Source organism: Mus musculus, chromosome 7 (assembly GCF_000001635.26).
Source record: "Mus musculus strain C57BL/6J chromosome 7, GRCm38.p6 C57BL/6J".
In the NCBI taxonomy this organism is placed as follows: domain Eukaryota; kingdom Metazoa; phylum Chordata; class Mammalia; order Rodentia; family Muridae; genus Mus; species Mus musculus.
The window spans coordinates 73,200,852-73,219,908 of NC_000073.6; the positions used below are offsets into that span (position 1 = coordinate 73,200,852).

General features: G+C 42.2%; 1 long non-coding RNA gene across 1 annotated transcript in view; it reads right to left on the minus strand.

The window, feature by feature from the left end:
• Positions 1–1,646: 1,646 nt before the first annotated feature.
• The window catches only part of Gm30075 (predicted gene, 30075), a 36,160-nt gene continuing 18,749 nt past the window's right edge, over positions 1,647–19,057 (minus strand). Inside the window, exons 4-5 of the long non-coding RNA NR_166609.1 lie at positions 4,636–4,783; positions 1,647–2,273 (exon numbers count right to left, since the gene is read on the minus strand). This is a non-coding gene — a long non-coding RNA (predicted gene, 30075). The remainder of the gene's footprint in view (positions 2,274–4,635; positions 4,784–19,057) is intronic.

The following is a 19,057-nucleotide window of genomic DNA, read 5'->3' on the forward strand; positions in this document are numbered from 1 at the left end:
TCTGTGAACTGGAGGGCAAACTGCTCTACACAGCAAGTTCCAGGACAGCAAGGTCTACACAGTGAGACCTTCTGTCAAAATTAATTAATTAATTAATTAATTAATTAATTTTGGGGAAAATATATACATAAATCCTATAACTTTGCCCTATGTAGCACTATTGGTGTTTTCCTATGCTTATTTGTAATGCTTTGTAATTTTATATATTTTAATCCAAATTATGACATATATTTGTACCCAAGTATAATATATACTTTCCTTATTTAACATTGTCTCTTAAGAATCTTAGTATCATTAAATAGTTTTTAAAAATGTTTTATTTGTTGGCTCCATAATATTTCATCTAAAAACCATGTGATGATTAACAACCTCCCAATTATTAGATCCACTTTGTTGTAAATGACTGGAATAAAAAACAGTGATGAGTAAATTTTTGCCTCCACACCAGTGTGTCTGATGCCGAACATGGAATAGGACAATGATGTGAACTTATTTGAGCTTTTTACCAAGTACTGCTCTCCAGAAGTTCAAAATCATTTTCAGTCCCTGGCAAGGTCTCCAGGAGGGGGGGGGGGGTTCCCTTTCTATCGTCGCTGCCCAAATCAAAAGCCTTTTCAGACCTTTGCTAATATACCAGGGCAGGAGGAGGGGTGACATTTTATTTTTAATTTGCATTTGCTTAATTACAAACATAGCAGAATATTTTTGCATTTCAATTACGACTCCATCTGGAGTTTATTTTGGTGTTTGAAGTGAGAAGAGGCTTTCATTTGAGTTCCCCTCCCCAAGAGCCGATGCCGTTTGGAAAGATGCATTGTGTGATGACCACTTGGTTGTCCACCGAGTTCTGGAAGGCAGACTATGGTCCAGCAGACCAGTCAGCCCCGCCACAAGTCCAGGAGGTTACTGTTTCGGTTTTGACAACTGGCCTTGAACTCACTATGTAGCTTGAAAATAGCCTCCCAAGTGCTGGGATTACAGGCATGTGCCACTATACCTGGTTTTATGTGATGCTTAGGAATCCAGCCCAGGGCTTCAAGCTTGCTCGGCAAGCACTCTACCAACTAAGCTACAGCCCCATCCCGACTATTTTATTAGTGTGCTCTTATACATTTCATAGCCAATAATTATTACTCCCATTGACTGTAGAATCGTTTTTATTTAGTGCTCTCTCCCTCTCTCTCTCTCTCTCTCTCTCTCTCACACACACACACACACACACACACACACACACACACACACACACACACATACACAATTACCCTGGGAATTTCAGACTAAGACTTATGAAGCTCATTAGCAGGCTTACATCATTGCATCCTGCAAGTGACATGTAGGATGTGTCCCATCATCTGAATCTCCCTTTGTATCTGTCAATAAAGTTTGGACATTTTTGTGTCAATGCTTCGAGGTATTGTGTGAGTTTTCTTGCTCATGTCATGGCATCCAACTCTTGCTTGGTCGCTTAGACGTGAGTGCTACTATTAGTGTGCTTGTCAGAATTACCTGTTAAATTCATACGTGAGCGAATTAAGTTTTACCGATTGGATTTCAGCACAGATCGGTTTAGCAATTCCTTGTGGGATTTAATAGTGTAAGTGATAGGAGATAAATCTCACACATTCAAAAAAAAAACTGTTCTCAAATTCAAATAAATCCCAGTTTTTAATTTAGTCTCAAGATCTGAAAGTTTGCATGCATATCTACATAGCATGCTTATTTATAACTTTCCAATTTGTGTTACAGTGAAAGCCTAAGATCAGGGCTGAGCCAGCTTTATGAACTTGGATATTTTTTTATTATTTTCTTCAGCAGAGAAACAAGCTTCTCTTTAAAATTTTAAAATAACTCACTAGAAATTGATCTGGCCCTGGTATACAATTTAGAATTAATCCTTTAACTATTTTTACTTTTCTTTCTTGTACATTAGTTTGCTAGAGGGATTATTACTTCAGAATAATTTCAAAGTTTCCAAAAAATACCCATTCCAGAGACATACTCCTTCCATCCATAGCATCTGCTCTTTTACAGATTAAACTGTACATCCAATCTACGGTCACAGTTGATCACTTTCTCATCTCTCTTTTTCTGTTGTTTTTTTCAAAAGTCAACCTATAAGCCAGCAGAGTGTATTAGTTGCTTCTCTGTAGCTATGATAAAACACCCTGACCAAAAGCCACCTCAGGAAGCAAGGGTTTGTTTTAGCTCACGGGTCCTGAGAGATGGGGTCCACGGTGGCAGATGGAGGCAAGGCAGAGGCTGGTGATACTGGCCTAGGTCAGGAAACACAAAGAGAACAGAAAGTGGGCAGAAGTGGGCCGAGGCTATGTGCCCTCAACGCCCTCTCTCACTGAAGTACTTCCTCCAGCAAGGCTGCACCTCCTCAGGGTTCTGTAACCTTCCTAAACAGCACCACCATCGGAGGCCAAGCATTCAAATGCTAGAGCCTCTGGGGGCCATTTTTCCTTCACCCCACCAGCCCTGGGTTTCTTTTGTATTCTAATGGAATGCTCTGCAGTTAGATTCTCCTTTCCTGTCTCTGAGGTATATTCTTGTCCTGTTTCTTGTTTTCTTGAACTACTTCATCTATTTTTATTCTTTTAGAGTTTCATACCTATATACAATGAAATGTGATCATACACATGCGCCATATATACAATAAAATATGATCATATACACACCCCATATATACAATGCAATATGATCATACACATGCACCATATATACAATGAAATATGATCATAATATGTCCCATATGTATAATGAAATATGATCATATACATGTTCCATATACACAATGAAATATGATCATACACATGCACTGTATATACAATGAAATATGATCATACACACTCCCCATTTCTATCCCTCCAAACCCTCCCATATCCTCTTCAGCACTTCCTCGTCTTACTCCATGTCTTCTGTTATGCTTTCTATGTTTGTCTGTTTGTTTTTATAAACCAGTAAGTCTAACTAGTACTGTTCATATTGCATCAGTGTGGGGCCATCCACTGGAGCATCAAAGCCTTCCTGTGACTATAGTCCCAAAGAAAAATGGCTCTTCCTCCCCGTAACTTGCTTCTCAGTAAAGGGTGGGCCTTGGAAATCATCTCCCTCATCTATGACTACTTCATGTGGTCACCCCAGCTGCTGTGAGATCATGGCTTCAGTAGCCACAGCATACAGTTGCTTTCTCGGGCTTCTGAGGATATGAGAGAAGTGTAGTGGACCAGGCACAGCTCCAGAATCTGTTCATAATTGCTTGGATAAGCCTCAGTCTCCTTGCCTCTGAAATGGGTATAATGGCCTTTGAGATAAGATCCAGAACTCATGTCTGCATAGTGCTATGATATTCTATGCATTCACAAAATATCTCTTATGTAAAAATGTTCAATTTGACAATATAAAGTGCCTTCCTGTTTTCCACTGGGTACTTTTGCTTTGAAGTGACTTTTTCTTTTCCTCCTCTTCCTCTTCTTCCTCCTCTTCCTCCTCTACCCTTCCTCTTCCTCTTCCTTCTTTTCCAGGAAAAAACAAACAAACAAAAACCTTCCTTTCTTTGGGTTTGCATTCACTAATTCAAGTGAACCAGTTGACAGATGATGGGAGCAGATACAGAGACCCACACCCAAATATTAGTCATGAAAGAGCCCAGTTTGAAGGTTTCCTTCCAGTTCCTCCGCAGAGGGCTCTGGGAATACCTGCTTCCCCCTACCCCCCAACCCAGAAGATGGGGCAGAGGAATTGTAGGAGCCAAGGGGTGGAATCAGCTAATCAGGGCTCATGAGGCTCACAGGGATGTCACAGAGGTGACAATCACAGAGCTTTTATGGATATGCACTAAGTCCTTTGCGTATGTTATAACTGGTGGTTTGGAATCTCCTAATAGTGGGAGCAGGGGTGTCTCTGACTCTTTTGCCAGCTCTTGGGACCCTTTTCTTCCTTCTGGGTTGATTCACTGGGCCCTGGTATGAGAGTTTATGCCTTATTTTAATACACCTTGTACCATGTCCAGTTGATGTTCATGGAAGGCCCACTCTTTTGTAAGGGGAGACAAATCAGGGATGGATCTAGAGGAGAGGAGAGGTGGGGGGGGGGGGGGAACTGAGAGGAATGGATCGAGGGAAAGCTGCAGTCGTAATGGATTGTATGAGAAGAGAATAAATTTTTTAAAAATGCTTGCCTTTCTTGAGCTGTGCGTTCACTAACTCAAATGACTCAATCTTTGTTCGTAGCTTCATTTTCAATGACCCCTACCCGTCAGAGTCTTTCAGTATCAGCAGCCCTGACTAACGTCAGACTCACAATCTTGCAATCCTCCTGTCTCAGCTTCCCTAATCCTAGCATTCTAGGTGGGTGCTACCACAGTCAGCTAAACCTCAGAGGGTTTTGCTTGCCTTGTTTCTCGTCATTGCTATTTTGCTTTGCTTGGGGGTAGCGGGGGCTTGAAGGCCAGGGTGTGGACAGTTAGACAAACACTCCAGCAGATGGAGAACCCAGCCACTGCTTTCCATCTGGCTGCTACTTTTTTATTGTAAGTCTCACTTACTCACGTATTTGCTCTGTGTGTGTGAGTGTGTGTGTGTGAGTGTGTGTGTGTGTGTGTGTTTCTCTGTGTGTGTGGAGCATACATACATGTGGAGGTCAGATGACAACTTGCTAGAGCTGGATTTCAGTTTCTACCAAGTGGGATCCAGGTACTGAACACTTCAATCTTGCCAGCAACTGTCCTTCTTCACCGAGCCATCCTGCCAGCCGCTGACACTCATTTAAGCTGTATTTCCTGTTAACATAATAAAATGTATCAATTTTAAACTATACTAAGCAGCCTTTGTAAAAGAGTTTAGATGCTTACATGTAATGATTTAGCAACCACACTGTTGTGTGACTGCTGGACCATGTATGCATTCAGCCGTGGGGCTTTGGTGCCAGGCTGTGTGCTCCTACCTGCCTCTGTGAACTATCAGAGCTCTCCCATAAACCAGGGTTGTGGACTTCATGCTGGTCATATCCAGAATTCTGCCAGTGGCTGCCTTTGAGGCTTTTAGTTGTTTGTTTTATTGAGGTGAGATGCGTATGTCATAACATTACCTGTTTTAGGGTGCGCATGCAGTCACCACCACTGCCCCATTAAGCCTGATGAAGAACATCATCACTTTTTCATCTACGTATCCAGGTGTGTGCTTCCCAGAGTCCTGGGTGGGGCAGGGTGCATCTGGCTCCTTTTCACTAAGGTATTTCTCTAGAAAAGCTGAGCTTTGCGACAGACATAAAAATTGCTAATGGTGTAGCTTAGTAACAGAGTATTTGCCTGGCATGCTCAAAGCCCTGGGTGCAGTCCCCAGCACTGCCAAACATGGATAATAATATACAAAATAAGAGGAAATACTAATAAATAGGATGACATTTCTTTAAACTCTTTCAAACATATGTTTATCCTCAGCATTCTATTTATTATTTATTTACCTTTGTGTTTTGTTTTTGAGTCAGAATCTTATGTGGTCCTGGTTGGTCTGGAATGGATGACTTAAACCATGAATTCACTATCCTTCTACCTAAGTTCCCAGCGCTTGGATTCCGGCGTATGCCATCATATCTGTATAACACACGATTCTGAGACTTGAAACCTGTATTTAATTATCTTTCAGAAAATCAAGACTTAAATTGTGTCCCTCACATGCATATGACAAAGCCCTCACTCCTAGAATCCCAAAATGCACTATATCTCTTGGAGATAGAACCTTTGGTAATTGAGTTTAACTGAGTTCAAAGCCCCACATCTGCATGCATAGGATTCACCAGCATGAATCCTAACTCAACATGACTGGTATTTTTACAGGAAGAAATCAGGACCCAGATACACACAGAAGGACAACGTAGGGAGAAGACAGCTGCCATCTATAAAACAAAGCCTCAGAGAAAGCCAACCTTGCCAATAAGTGAGGAGATGGTTCCTGCTGTTTCCGACACTCCATCAGTGATGCCAATGAACATATATGCCAATCACCTTTCTACCTCATGGCTACCAGTACCATAGCTATGTGCTCCAATGGAAGCTCAAGAGTATGTGAGCACACATGTGTGCAAACACACACACACACACACACACACACACACACACACACACACACACTCGTGTCACCCAGCCTACTTATCAAGTGACCCCATTTCGACCACCTCCCTCCATTTGTATTCCCCTTTCATTACACTTTGGCTTCTGAGCCATTTGTAAGATGAGACACATAGATCTGTTTCCATGGTGATCATTGACTGCATATCCCCATACCAAGATCATAGTTTGGAATACATTAGGTGCTCCAACAATTCACTAAAATGAAGAAAGTGCTTGATAAATCAAAGAGATCCTGACTTGCTCCCCGGATTGTTTTCAAAATAGCACTGTGACTTAATTTTTTGTTAGTGCTACTGATTCTATTTCCACCTAACAGATTTTTCTTCTTTCTTAAGCTGTTCCATTTTTGCCCCTTGGCCTGTATTTTGAAATGCCTGCCTAATGTTGATTCCTACAGCAATGCCCACAAAAGCCTTTCTTGCAAGCAGCAAGCAAGCAGAGTTTGAGAATGGCTGGGTGTGCTTTGTTACTATCCGTGACAAAATCCACCTATCATGAAATTAAGTATTCTTTCCTGGAACCCCGTGCCCTACAGCTATTCAACTGTCATGATTTGTTTCAAATAAATGAATCCAGCCAGGAAGGATTAATAGGTAGTTTAACACCTACACAAGCTTAAATATTTCATCAAAACATATCCCACACAGCCCTCACTCTCAGACCCTGTAGATAATTAAAATCACACAAAAGCACTGGGCTCTATGTGCTACAGGTAATTTGCAGGGGGAAAAGTAATTATTCTGACAATTAGACCCAGAGCAGCGGGCCCCTTGTCAAAGGCCAGAGACACTTGTGGATGCCTCTGCGTCACCTTTTAAGAGCTTAATTAATTTGCTCACTGATAAGTCTCAAAACAACTCTGGGAACCCACCTGTTAGTAAAATAATGGAGGAGATCCGTGTGTGTGAGTGTGTGTGTGAGTGTGTGTGTGTGTGAGTGTATGTGTTAGAGAGAGATTTTTAAAAAAAAAATCTAGATACTTTTGCACCTAGACTCATTTCCATTTTGTGAATTTTATATTCCCTCTTCTGCAGCCTCCTAAAGCTAGTCTCAGTACATTGATACTTCTATAAATCCAGTTCACCATGTTAGGGTCAAGGCCATGCATGGCACCCTGTAGTTGGGCCAACATATTTACCCAGACCATTTCTACCTTGGAGCCACTGACCCTGACTGCAGCTTTTCATACTTTATCTAGCAACAGTAGGTAGGGTCTGCAAGCCACTCGGTACCTTCAGGTTTCCAACCACATATGGCCCCTCCACTGAGCCCTGTCAATCAACATTTCTCACAGCTGTCTGGAAGGCAGATATAACTCTTCACTCTGGCAAACCTCCTTTAACCTCACCCCTCCGGCTCCCTACCCCCACCCCCTACAGCTCCATCGAGCAATATTCTGGGCAGCAGGACCAGCTTTTCCACCCATGGGCTCAGAAGACAAAATAGCATCCAGCTACCAAACCTTCAGCTTCTGCACTCCACCCTACCCCCAGCACACAGCTAGTCTGAACAAACTGTGGTTAGTCTGGTCTTCTTTGTCTTTCTCCTTCTCCTGCTTTAACTACCATTCCAAAACTTACCATTGAAATGCTATTAGATACTGACTCTACCTGCCAAGGAGGGAGGGCAGGGGAATTGTAAGCAGAGAGTCACATTTAAGGAGTGCCAGGGAAGTGCCCAGCAGCCCGTGACACTCCCACTTAAATGTTACAGTTCTGAGAAGGAGACTGATCCCCCCCCCCTTTTTTGGGGCACATTAACCACTAGATCTACAGACTTGAGGAAAGCCGTTGTCACGCTGCCGAAAGTAGAGGTGGTCCCCAAAGATTGCAGAGACAGGACTCTGTCCACTCTTTCAGTCCTCCTGGAACCCCAGGATAACAGGCCCGGGCAAGCAGAGCTGCTGGGGCAGCCCCAGTGTTCTGACCAAGGCGCCATCAGGAACAAAGGCTACAAAAGCAAGCTGGTGGCCTCTGTGACTACTTTTCCTGCTGAAGAACACTCTCCTTTCTCACTAGTGTTGCCCTGAAACTGATTGATACACTCGGAGGGGGAGGGGAGGGGGAAACCATGAGAAAACTCCTTCTCCTCTCAGACTTGAGAGCTTCCAGTGAGATCCTCTGCCAACGTGCCAAGCCCCCCCCCCTCCCCCCCGCCCTCCTGCCACCCTAAAGCTCTCCCGCGCTGAATGGCGGCATGGGGCAGGAAGCAAACATGCCAAACACTGTTCTCAGCTGAACACTCCCCAGGCAGGCTCCAGCTTCCCATGTCAATACAGAGGCCTCTGTGCTTTCTGAAGCCCCGGCCTTGATGAATATGTGAGAAAAACAAACATTTGTCCCAGGCTTTGGGAATGAAGAAAGGACGGGTTTTAAATAGTAAATATGAAATCTAAACCCAGATGGTTCTTTTGCAAAGGAAACAAACCATTCATTAAACCGATTCTTTCCTATAGCTTCACCTTAAACACAAGAAGCGAACCCTCCCCCACGGCTATCTGGCTGCCAAATCTCATTTTGATCATTTGGCTGAGCAGGAAAAGAACAAGGCAGGGGGGGTCAGAGAAAGAGCGAGAGCGATTTCTTCCTGACTTGCTATTTGCGATGAACCTCGCCGGAGAGTGTTGCTTGGTCCTTCTGGACCCTGGGCATCTTTTCCAAGCCACCTCTGAAAAGGAAGCCAAAGCCAAAAAGCCCCAAAATTGGACCTACTGGGGTAAAGTAACTCAGAATATAGTAACAGGGCAAAATGGAGACCTGAGGGCAGAGGAAGTTATCAGGATAATCAGAGCCCCCTCAAGTTGATCTCGGTGTTAGTGTTTGGATGAATGAGAAAAAGGGCGCTGGGGCAGGAAAGGTCGATTGAGAAGATAGACCTGGAGTCTTGGAGAGCCCGACCAGGATGAGACATACCTGCCCATCCTGACTTTCAGCTTGCATTGACTCACTTCTGCAGTGGTAGACCACTGGGAAGAGGGACACAGTGTAGACAGACATGGGACTCACCAAACTTCAGCTCTCTTACTGTTGACTACACCGTACCTATGGATGCTCAGGTACCCCCATGTTTCACCAAGCTTGGACACCATACACTGCAGAAACACTATTGTTTTAGAAAACATCAGAACTAAAAATAAATGCTCCCATTGAGGCCATGACACGCCATCAATTTCAAGAAGCATGCTGATTTCAGAGATGTTAATATGAAAGAAAATAAAGACCATCTCAAAGTCAGGGAAATATATGAATAGGTGACATTTACTGGGAACGCAGCCGGTGCCAGGCCCGTTGCCAGACACTTCCCATGGATTAGCTCCTTGCTCCCCACAGCTATAATTATCCTCATTTTTCAAATGAGAAAAGCAGGTCTTCGAGAGTTGAATTAACTTGCCCAATATCACACTATGTCACCAGGATGTTCATTCGGGCCTATTGAAATCCACAGCCCAGGGATGTATGCTTGGGAGAGAGTTCCCCCGAAACACTCCTATGAATCTCGAAAATATATGCATTCAAGGTGCCCTTCCCTGTTTCTGCTCCTGGGATTCTGCAGTGCTGTCCACCAATATATACATTTCACAAGCATCCTGCTCATTCCCACTAATGGGCCAGAAAAAGACCGTGCTGGAAGGAGCCTCTGCCTACTGATATTCATGAACTTTGGAGTTCAGACAATTGGGGATACTCTAGTTGAGTGTTATCTTCTCACCACTGTCTCCTGGGCCTCAGTATTACCCAGAAAAATCACAAATAATGCATTTTCCAGAGGTGCTGAAAGATACAAAGTTCCTCTTAAAATACTGATCAGTTTGTCACAGCACAATTCTAAGCCTCAGATGGGAGGGAGGTGGGTGTCAGAGCTTCACTAGGCTAGTCTTGCAACCCCGAATTTCTCTAACCCTCTCTGCTCATCTGCATCTGAAGGCTACTAGTAACCCCTCGAGTGCTGCTGCTTAGGACCACATGAGATCTCAGGCATAAGCCTGACAGTTATTAAGAAAATCACACATGTAAATTCTCTTCATTTCTCAAAACAAACATGGCATTTTTGCAAGAAAGAAAAAGATACTAAGAAATCAACAACTTCGGAAAGAGTGGGTAATCTTCAATGAACAGCTCTTAAATACTTAGCAGTTAAGGACATCAGTTCTAGATGAATGGAGTTTGTGTCCTGCCAATAGGCCCTTAAATATGTCTCTAATCCCATAAAAAACAAAACAAAACAAACAACAACAACAAAAAAAAACAGGAAGGACTTTAAAAGAACCATAAAAGATGACTGGATATACTGGCTAGTCCACCCTCTGGGTCACCACCTTGGATTGATTTCAGCTACTTTACAATTCCCAATATTATAGAAAACTTAGAGGAATGTAGTCCCCCCTCCTTGTCATGGAGACACGGTTGGTCACGAGTAGAGGGCATGCTGGCTGCTCTGTGGAGTCTGAAGGCCTGCACACGCTCTGGCTTTGGGCCTCTTTAGACAGGGCTATAACTTCACACTACGACATCCTACCTGTTCTCTCATTAGTTAATGCATTCATGTGAAATCTCTGGTCTGTGTTTACTTTATAGTAATTAGCATAAAAGATATAATTTTACCTTCTGGAAACACTGGCACTTCAACGGTAAGCCTCCTTTTGTCATAGGTATGATAATAAGATGATAAAAATGATTTTAAAAAACCCATCCCATTACTGTAGTTGCAAAAGATGAATGGGATATGCAAACTAGAACATTGTAGGATGTTCTAGCACCTTACAACTTCTCAAGAATCTTACTAAGCAAGTCAACTAGGACGCTAAATTGAATTAATTACTGAATAGAGAGCTGTCAGTCTAAGTTAGCCTCCATGTTTGCACACTGGTCATCACACGATTACATGATCACAGATCAAGTAAATGAATAAATGAAATAAAATAAAAATTGGACATAGGGAAGCAGACTGCCCGGGCCTGACCCGGGACAAAAGCCCCTTCCGATCCACTCGAGCCCCGGGCTTCCTGGCCAGCGGAGTTGTCTGACACCCGCAAGGGCCCACACAGGATTCCCCACGGGATTCTAAGACCTCTGGTGAGTGGAACACAACTTCTGCCAGGAGTCCGGTTCGAACACCAGATATCTGGGTACCCTCCCTGCAAGAAGAGAGCTTTCCTGCAGAGAATACTCTACTCACTGAAACCAAGGAGAGTGTTACCATCCCAGGTCTGCTTATAGAGGCTAACAGAGTCACCTGAAGTAGAAGCTCTTAACAGAGACAACTATAACAGCTAGCTTCAGAGATTACCAGATGGCGAAAGGCAAACGTAAGAATCCTACTAACAGAAATCAAGACCACTCACCATCATCAGAATGCAGCACTCCCACCCCACCTAGGCCTGGGAACCCCAACACAACCGAAAATCTAGACCCAGATTTAAAAACATTTTTCATGATGATGATAGAGGACATCAAGAAGGACTTTCATAAGTCACTTAAAGAATTACAGGAGAGCACTGCTAAAGAGTTACAGGCCCTTAAAGAAAAGCAGGAAAACACAGCCAAACAGGTAGAAGTCCTTAAAGAAAAACAGGAAAACACATCCAAACAGGTAATGGAAATGAACAAAACCATACTAGAACTAAAAAGGGAAGTAGACACAGTAAAGAAAACCCAAAGCGAGGCAGCGCTGGAGATAGAAACCCTAGGAAAGAGATCTGGAACCATAGATGCGAGCATCAGCAACAGAATACAAGAAATGGAAGAGAGAATCTCAGGTGCAGAAGATTCCATAGAGAACATCGACACAACAGTCAAAGAAAATACAAAATTCAAAAGGATCCTAACTCAAAACATCCAGGAAATCCAGGACACAATGAGAAGACCAAACCTACAGATAATAGGAATTGATGAGAATGAAGATTTTCAACTTAAAGGGCCAGCTAATATCTTCAACAAAATAATTGAAGAAAACTTCCCAAACATAAAGAAAGAGATGCCCATGATCATACAAGAAGCCTACAGAACTCCAAATAGACTGGACCAGAAAAAAAATTCCTCCCGACACATAATAATCAGAACAACAAATGCATTAAATAAAGATAGAATATTAAAAGCAGTAAGGGAGAAAGGTCAAGTAACATATAAAGGAAGGCCTATCAGAATTACACCAGACTTTTCACCAGAGACTATGAAAGCCAGAAGAGCCTGGACAGATGTTATACAGACACTAAGAGAACACAAATGCCAGCCCAGGCTACTATATCCGGCCAAACTCTCAATTACCATAGATGGAGAAACCAAAGTATTCCACGACAAAACCAAATTCACACAATATCTTTCCACGCATCCAGCCCTTCAAAGGATAATAACAGAAAAGAAGCAATACAAGGACGGAAATCACGCCCTAGAACAAACAAGAAAGTAATCCCTCAACAAATCAAAAAGAAGACAGCCACAAGAACAGAATGCCAACTCTAACAACAAAAATAAAAGGAAGCAACAATTACTTTTCCTTAATATCTCTTAATATCAATGGACTCAATTCCCCAATAAAAAGACATAGACTAACAAACTGGCTACACAAACAGGACCCAACATTCTGCTGCTTACAGGAAACCCATCTCAGGGAAAAAGACAGACACTACCTCAGATTGAAAGGCTGGAAAACAATTTTCCAAGCAGATGGACTGAAGAAACAAGCTGGAGTAGCCATTTTAATATCGGATAAAATCGACTTCCAACCCAAAGTTATCAAAAAAGACAAGGAGGGACACTTCATACTCATCAAAGGTAAAATCCTCCAAGAGGAACTCTCAATTCTGAATATCTACGCACCAAATGCAAGGGGAGCCACATTCATTAAAGACACTTTAGTAAAGCTCAAAGCACACATTGCACCTCACACAATAATAGTGGGAGACTTCAACACACCACTTTCACCAATGGACAGATCGTGGAAACAGAAACTAAACAGGGACACAGGGAAACTAACAGAAGTTATGAAACAAATGGACCTGACAGATATCTACAGAACATTTTATCCTAAAACAAAAGGATATACCTTCTTCTCAGCACCTCACGGGACCTTCTCCAAAATTGACCATATAATTGGTCACAAAACAGGCCTCAACAGATACAAAAATATTGAAATTGTCCCATGTATCCTATCAGACCACCATGGCCTAAGACTGATCTTCAATAACAACATAAATAATGGAAAGCCAACATTCACGTGGAAACTGAATAACACTCTTCTCAATGATACCTTGGTCAAGGAAGGAATAAAGAAAGAAATTAAAGACTTTTTAGAGTTTAATGAAAATGAAGCCACAATGTACCCAAACCTTTGGGACACAATGAAAGCATTTCTAAGAGGGAAACTCATAGCTCTGAGTGCCTCCAAGAAGAAACGGGAGAGAGCACATACTAGCAGCTTGACAACACATCTAAAAGCTCTAGAAAAAAAGGAAGCAAATTCACCCAAGAGGAGTAGACGGCAGGAAATAATTAAACTCAGGGGTGAAATCAACCAAGTGGAAACAAGAAGAACTATTCAAAGAATTAACCAAACGAGGAGTTGGTTCTTTGAGAAAATCAACAAGATAGATAAACCCTTAGCTAGACTCACTAAAGGGCACAGGGACAAAATACTAATTAACAAAATCAGAAATGAAAAGGGAGACATAACAACAGATCCTGAAGAAATCCAAAACACCATCAGATCCTTCTACAAAAGGCTATACTCAACAAAACTGGAAAACCTGGACGAAATGGACAAATTTCTGGACAGATACCAGGTACCAAAGTTGAATCAGGATCAAGTTGACCATCTAAACAGTCCCATATCACCTAAAGAAATAGAAGCAGTTATTAATAGTCTCCCAGCCAAAAAAAGCCCGGACCAGACGGGTTTAGTGCAAAGTTCTATCAGACCTTCAAAGAAGATCTAATTCCAGTTCGGCACAAACTATTTCACAAGATAGAAGTAGAAGGTACTCTACCCAACTCATTTTATGAAGCCACTATTACTCTGATACCTAAACCACAGAAAGACCCAACAAAGATAGAGAACTTCAGACCAATTTCTCTTATGAATATCGATGCAAAAATCCTCAATAAAATTCTTGCTAACCGAATCCAAGAACATATTAAAGCAATCATCCATCCTGACCAAGTAGGTTTTATTCCAGGAATGCAGGGATGGTTTAATATACGAAAATCCATCAATGTAATCCATTATATAAACAAACTACCGGAGGATCCAGCAATACCTCTCCTGGGCATATATCCAGAAGAAGCCCCAACTGGTAAGAAGGACACATGCTCCACTATGTTCATAGCAGCCTTATTTATAATAGCCAGAAACTGGAAAGAACCCAGATGCCCCTCAACAGAGGAATGGATACAGAAAATGTGGTACATCTACACAATGGAGTACTACTCAGCTATTAAAAAGAATGAATTTATGAAATTCCTAGCCAAATGGATGGACCTGGAGAGCATCATCCTGAGTGAGGTAACACAATCACAAAGGAACTCACACAATATGTACTCACTGATAAGTGGATACTAGCCCAAAACCTAGGATACCCACGATATAAGATACAATTTCCTAAACACATGAAACTCAAGAAAAATGAAGACTGAAGTGTGGACACTATGCCCCTCCTTAGAAGTGGGAACAAAACACCCATGGAAGGAGTTACAGAAACAAAGTATGGAGCTGAGATGAAAGGATGGACCATGTAGAGACTGCCATATCCAGGGATCCACCCCATAATCAGCTTCCAAATGCTGACACCATTGCATACACTAGCAAGATTTTACTGAAAGGACCCAGATGTAGCTGTCTCTTGTGAGACTATGCCGGGGCCTAGCAAACACAGAAGTGGATGCTCACAGTCAGCTAATGGATGCATCACAGGGCTCCCAATGGAGGAGCTAGAGAAAGTACCCAAGGAGCTAAAGGGATCTTCAACCCTATAGGTGGAACAACATTATGAACTAACCAGTACCCCTGAGCTCTTGACTCTAGCTGCATATGTATCAAAAGATGGCCTAGTCGGCCATCACTGGAAAGAGAGGCCCATTGGACACGCAGACTTTGTGTGCCCCGGTACAGGGGAACGCCAGGGCCAAAGGGGGGGAGTGGGTGGGTAGGGGAGTGGGGGTGGGTGGGTAAGGGGGACTTTTGGTATAGCATTGGAAATGTAAATGAGCTAAATACCTAATAAAAAATAAAAAATAAAAAATAAAAAAAAATAAAAAAAAAAAAAAAAAAAAACAAACTCAAAGACAAAAACCACATGATCATCTCGTTAGATGCAGAAAAAGCATTTGACAAGATTCAACACCCATTCATGATAAAAGTTTTGGAAAGATCAGGAATTCAAGGCCCATACCTAAACATGATAAAAGCAATCTACAGCAAACCAGTAGCCAACATCAAAGTAAATGGAGAGAAGCTGGAAGCAATCCCACTAAAATCAGGGACTAGACAAGGCTGCCCACTTTCTCCCTACCTTTTCAACATAGTACTTGAAGTATTAGCCAGAGCAATTCGACAACAAAAGGAGATCAAGGGGATACAAATTGGAAAAGAGGAAGTCAAAATATCACTTTTTGCAGATGATATGATAGTATATATAAGTGACCCTAAAAATTCTACCAGAGAACTCCTAAACCTGATAAGCAGCTTCGGTGAAGTAGCTGGATATAAAATAAACTCAAACAAGTCAATGGCCTTTCTCTATACAAAGAATAAACAGGCTGAGAAAGAAATTAGGGAAACAACACCCTTCTCAATAGTCACAAATAGTATAAAATATCTTGGTATAACTCTAACTAAGGAGGTGAAAGATCTGTATGATAAAAACTTCAAATCTCTGAAGAAAGAAATTAAAGAAGATCTCAGAAGATGGAAAGATCTCCCATGCTCATGGATTGGCAGGATCAACATTGTAAAAATGGCTATCTTGCCAAAAGCAATCTACAGATTCAATGCAATCCCCATCAAAATTCCAACTCAATTCTTCAACGAATTAGAAAGGGCAATCGGCAGATTCATCTGGAATAACCAAAAACCTAGGATAGCAAAAAGTCTTCTCAAGGATAAAAGAACCTCTGGTGAAATCACCATGCCTGACCTAAAGCTTTACTACAGAGCAATTGTGATAAAAACTGCATGGTACTGGTATAGAAACAGACAAGTAGACCAATGGAATAGAATTGAAGACCCAGAAATGAACCCACACACCTATGGTCACTTGATCTTCGACAAGGGAGCTAAAACCATCCAGTGGAAGAAAGACAGCATTTTCAACAATTGGTGCTGGCACAACTGGTTGTTATCATGTAGAAGAATGCGAATCGATCCATACTTATCTCCTTGTACTAAGGTCAAATCTAAGTGGATCAAAGAACTTCACATAAAACCAGAGACACTGAAACTTATAGAGGAGAAAGTGGGGAAAAGCCTTGAAGATATGGGCACAGGAGAGAAATTCCTGAACAGAATAGCAATGGCATGTGCTGTAAGATCAAGAATTGACAAATGGGACCTCATGAAACTCCAAAGTTTCTGCAAGGCAAAAGACACCGTCAATAAGACAAAAAGGCCACCAACAGATTGGGAAAGGATCTTTACCTATCCTAAATCAGATAGGGGACTAATATCCAACATATATAAAGAACTCAAGAAGGTGGACTTCAGAAAATCAAACAACCCCATTAAAAAATGGGGCTCAGAACTGAACAAAGAATTCTCACCTGAGGAATACCGAATGGCAGAGAAGCACCTGAAAAAATGTTCAACATCCTTAATCATCAGGGAAATGCAAATCAAAACAACCCTGAGATTCCACCTCACACCAGTCAGAATGGCTAAGATCAAAAATTCAGGTGACAGCAGATGCTGGCGAGGATGTGGAGAAAGAGGAACACTCCTCCATTGTTGGTGGGATTGCAGGCTTGTACAACCACTCTGGAAATCCTTCTGGCGGTTCCTCAGAAAATTGGACATAGTACTACCGGAGGATCCAGCAATACCTCTCCTGGGCATTTATCCAGAAGATGCCCCAACTGGTAAGAAGGACACATGCTCCACTATGTTCATAGCAGCCTTATTTATAATAGCCAGAAGCTGGAAAGAACCCAGATGTCCCTCAACAGAGGAATGGATACAGAAAATGTGGTACATTTACACAATGGAGTACTACTCAGCTATTAAAAAGAATGAATTTATGAAATTCCTAGCCAAATGGATGGACCTGGAGGGCATCATCCTGAGTGAGGTAACACATTCACAAAGGAACTCACACAATATGTACTCACTGATAAGTGGATATTAGCCCCAAACCTAGGATTCCCAAGATATAAGGTACAATTTGGTAAACACATGAAACTCAAGAAGAATGAAGACTGAAGTGTGGACACTATGCCCCTCCTTAGAATTGGGAACAAAACACCCATGGAAGGAGTTACAGAGACAAAGTTTAGAGCTGAGATGAAAGGATGGACCATGTAGAGACTGCCATATCCAGGGATCCACCCCATAATCAGCATCCAAACACTGACACCATTGCATACCCTAGCAAGATTTTATTGAAAGGACCCAGATGTAGCTATCTCTTGTGAGACTATGCCGGGGCCTAGCAAACACAGAAGTAGATGCTCAAAGTCAGCTAATGGATGGATCACAGGGCTCCCAATGGAGGAGCTAGAGAAAGAACCCAAGGAGCTAAAGGGATCTGCAACCCTATAGGTGGAACAACATTATGAACTAACCAGTACCCTGGAGCTCTTGACTCTAGCTGCATATGTATCAAAAGATGGCCTAGTCGGCCATCACTGGAAAGAGAGGCCCATTGGACACGCAAACTTTGTATGCCCCAGTATAGGGGAACGCCATGGCCAAAAAGGGGGAGTGGGTGGGTAGGGGAGTGGGGGTGGGTGGGTATGGGGGACTTTTGGTATAGCATTGGAAATGTAAATGAGCTAAATACCTAATAAAAAATGGAAAAAAATGGTATTTTCAGCAAAAAAAAAAAAAATTGAATAATGCTGGGTACAGTGGTACATGCCTTTAGTCCTAGAACTCAGAAGGCAGAGACAGGTGGATCTCTGTGTACTCTGATCTAGGCTGGTCTACATAGTGAGTTTCAGGACAGTCAGAGCTATATAATGAGACCTTGTCTCAAATAAAATAAAATAAAATAAAATAAAATAAAATAAAATAAAATAAAATAAAATATCAGAGAAACAATAGTTGGGATTATTTGAAAATTTGGATTTAAGAAAGTCTAGGTTTTCAGGGGGGGTTATGGACACACATATATCTGTGATTGTGATTTTTATATTGGTTACATATCAATATATATTCCACTAAATATATTATCACTAGTTCATATAATAAAAATAATTGCATTGACATTTTATACCATTCCTCACCCCACTCAGGGACTTAAAATACTCTGCACCTGAACAACTCTGTGGAACCTGAGTTGCACCTGAACAACTTTGTGGAACACTAGCCTGGGGTCCACCAGAGCAGCAGACAGGGAATCAGGAGTTCTTATAAGCATGGGATCAACTAATTGCAGCCCACAGAATTCAGGAGTCTTACAATGGAGAAACATGAAAAGAATACCAATGGCCACCCTGCTATGTAGTTCCCATGCCATCAGGAAGCTGAGTTTAGTGAGTCTAGGAAGCTCAGAGCTCTAGAGAAGAGGGAGGGAAAGAGGGAGAGAGGGAGAGAGGGAAGGACAGAGGGGAGGAGAGAGAGAAGGAAGGAGGGGTAAAGGGAGGGAGGGACAGAGGGGAGGAGAGAGAGAAGAAAGGAGGGGTAAAGGGAGGGAGGGACAGAGGGGAGGAGAGAGAGAAGAAAGGAGGGGTAAAGGAAGGGAGGGACAGAGGGGAGGAGAGAGAGAAGAAAGGAGGGGTA